Source organism: Crinia signifera, chromosome 7, assembly GCF_055691185.1.
Source record: "Crinia signifera chromosome 7, ASM5569118v1, whole genome shotgun sequence".
Classification (NCBI taxonomy): domain Eukaryota; kingdom Metazoa; phylum Chordata; class Amphibia; order Anura; family Myobatrachidae; genus Crinia; species Crinia signifera.
The window spans coordinates 99,742,712-99,746,138 of NC_139223.1; the positions used below are offsets into that span (position 1 = coordinate 99,742,712).

General features: G+C 49.6%; 1 long non-coding RNA gene across 1 annotated transcript; it reads left to right on the top strand.

The window, feature by feature from the left end:
• The first annotated feature begins 276 nt into the window (after positions 1-276).
• Positions 277-3,224, top strand: LOC146020417 (uncharacterized). The gene is made up of 8 exons (XR_014450785.1): positions 277-708; positions 791-1,371; positions 1,454-1,592; positions 1,667-1,842; positions 1,940-2,062; positions 2,160-2,282; positions 2,380-2,502; positions 3,078-3,224. It is a non-coding gene; the product is annotated as an uncharacterized LOC146020417 (long non-coding RNA).
• The last annotated feature ends 203 nt before the right edge of the window (positions 3,225-3,427 follow it).

The window sequence follows — 3,427 nt, forward strand, 5'->3', positions numbered from 1 at the left end:
GTGTGGGTGCGTGATGCCTTTCCCAGGGCTACTGTGCAGTTACCCGGTGAGTATCGCTCCACCAAGGGGAAGGTGGGGAGGGTTTGGGCCCTGTGAGGTGTCACTAACCCCTTTTTTCTTGTCCGCAGCCTATTCCTGCTTAATACTTTCTGCAGGACCCTAAAAGCAGCTGGATACTGTGTGCAGCGGATGAACCCCTGATGTGTGACGGCTGCAGGCAGGTGTGGGTGCGTGATGCCTTTCCAGGGCTACTGTGCAGTTACCCGGTGAGTATCGCTCCACCTGGGGGAAGGTGGGGAGGGTTTGGGCCCTGTGAGGTGTCACTAACCCCTTTTTTCTTGTCCGCAGCCTATTCCTGCTTAATACTTTCTGCAGGACCCTAAAAGCAGCTGGATCCTGTGTGCAGCGGATGAACCCCTGATGTGTGACGGCTGCAGGCAGGTGTGGGTGCGTGATGCCTTTCCCAGGGCTACTGTGCAGTTACCCGGTGAGTATCGCTCCACCTGGGGGAAGGTGTGGAGGGTTTGGGCCCTGTGAGGTGTCACTAACCCCTTTTTTCTTGTCCGCAGCCTATTCCTGCTTAATACTTTCTGCAGGACCCTAAAAGCAGCTGGATCCTGTGTGCAGCGGATGAACCCCTGATGTGTGACGGCTGCAGGCAGGTGTGGGTGCGTGATGCCTTTCCCAGGGCTACTGTGCAGTTACCCGGTGAGTATCGCTCCACCAGGGGGAAGGTGGGGAGGGTTTGGGCCCTGTGAGGTGTCACTAACCCCTTCTTTCTTGTCCGCAGCCTATTCCTGCTTAATAGTTTCTGCAGGACCCTAAAAGCAGCTGGATCCTGTGTGCAGCGGATGAACCCCTGATGTGTGACGGCTGCAGGCAGGTGTGGGTGCGTGATGCCTTTCCCAGGGCTACTGTGCAGTTACTCGGTGAGTATCGCTCCACCTGGGGGAAGGTGGGGAGGGTTTGGGCCCTGTGAGGTGTCACTAACCCCTTTTTTCTTGTCCGCAGCCTATTCCTGCTTAATACTTTCTGCAGGACCCTAAAAGCAGCTGGATCCTGTGTGCAGCGGATGAACCCCTGATGTGTGACGGCTGCAGGCAGGTGTGGGTGCGTGATGCCTTTCCCAGGGCTACTGTGCAGTTACCCGGTGAGTATCGCTCCACCAGGGGGAAGGTGGGGAGGGTTTGGGCCCTGTGAGGTGTCACTAACCCCTTCTTTCTTGTCCGCAGCCTATTCCTGCTTAATACTTTCTGCAGGACCCTAAAAGCAGCTGGATCCTGTGTGCAGCGGATGAACCCCTGATGTGTGACGGCTGCAGGCAGGTGTGGGTGCGTGATGCCTTTCCCAGGGCTACTGTGCAGTTACCCGGTGAGTATCGCTCCACCAGGGGGAAGGTGGGGAGGGTTTGGGCCCTGTGAGGTGTCACTAACCCCTTCTTTCTTGTCCGCAGCCTATTCCTGCTTAATAGTTTCTGCAGGACCCTAAAAGCAGCTGGATCCTGTGTGCAGCGGATGAACCCCTGATGTGTGACGGCTGCAGGCAGGTGTGGGTGTGTGATGCCTTTCCCAGGGCTACTGTGCAGTTACCCGGTGAGTATCGCTCCACCTGGGGGAAGGGTTTGGGCCCTGTGAGGTGTCACTAACCCCTTCTTTCTTGTCCGCAGCCTATTCCTGCTTAATACTTTCTGCAGGACCCTAAAATCTGGTGGATATACAGTTTCGTTTGCTGGTCTCTGGCCGGGGAAGTGTGCTGCGGGTGAACCCCTAAAGTGTACAAGACCTGCTGGACCAAAGGGTGTACCTGTCATGAGCGAGCACATTCATTAAAACCAAATCTGGGGTGAGTATGGCTCTACGTGGGTGATGGGTGGGGGACTGGTGGTCGGAGGCTATAGGATACAGTCACCAATCATTAACCCCTTCTTTCTTCTTTGCAGTTTCTTTTGCTGGTCTCTGGCTGGTGAAGTCTGCTGCGTGTGAACCCCTAAAGTGTACAAGACCTGCTGGACCAAAGGGTGTACCTGTCATGAGCGAGCACATTTATTAAAACCAAATCTGGGGTGAGTATGGCTCTACGTGGGTGATGGGTGGGGGACTGGTGGTGGGAGGCTATAGGATACAGTCACTAATCATTAACCCCTTCTTTCTTCTTTGCAGTTTCTTTTGCTGGTCTCTGGCCGGGGAAGTCTGCTGCGGGTGAACCCCTAAAGTGTACAAGACCTGCTGGACCAAAGGGTGTACCTGTCATGAGCGAGCACATTTATTAAAACCAAATCTGGGGTGAGTATGGCTCTACGTGGGTGATGGGTGGGGGACTGGTGGTGGGAGGCTATAGGATACAGTCACTAATCATTAACCCCTTCTTTCTTCTTTGCAGTTTCTTTTGCTGGTCTCTGGCCGGGGAAGTCTGCTGCGGGTGAACCCCTAAAGTGTACAAGACCTGCTGGACCAAAGGGTGTACCTGTCATGAGCGAGCACATTCATTAAAACCAAATCTGGGGTGAGTATGGCTCCACTTGGCTATCCTGTATAAGTATGATGACTAGTGTTGGTGTTAAGGAATGGTGTTTGTCATCAATAAATTATCCATGTTCATTTACCTATTGTCCATGAAACCAGTTCATGTCAAATGTAATATGGCTAGCTTGAGTATTTGTCGGATTTTGGGAGAGTTTTCACATTTGAAAATAGCGATCACTTTGATTTGACCATATAATTGATTGATTATTCTTAGCTATGGGAACACTCTCCCAAAATCATTCGCTTTCTGAAACTATCACCCTATAATTGGCCCAGCAATTTGCTATTTTGCTCAATCGCCACTGTCATGAGACGGCGGTGATTGCTCCAAATATTTCATTGACACACCTTCAGAAATCTATTTTGGTGTATTTTGCAACAAAGACAAATTTTAGGAAAAGCTTAGAAGCAGGAGTGTCAGTGAAATATAAACCCAAAAAGCAGTGACTGTAAACCAGCACCAATCTGGAAACTCCTAGCTTGACTGCTTGTAAAAAAAAAAAAAAAAATTCCTTTATTATTTATCTAACACTGACCCTTTATCATTTTTTTCAGGCGTTTCAAAAGAAAAGGTTCACAACTGAAAAATGGAATAACACTCATCTGAAACCTTTTTAATAACATTCATAAGCAATAAACCAGTCCATTTATTTGAAAAACTTTATTTAACTTTATTGCAAAATAAATTAATACCATTGTAAAGATTATCCCGGTGTCAATTATTCATCTTTACTGTCGGTATGACAAAAAAGGAGAGCAAAAATTTATTATTGGTTTAAAAAACCTGCTTGGGACAAGATGTCACTTGCAAGTTGTGGGCACCGGTGCAGAGTAAGCGTTGTGGTAACGCACAAGCCAGCCACACTTCAAATGCGACTGGACTGTGCGTTAGCACAAGGGACATG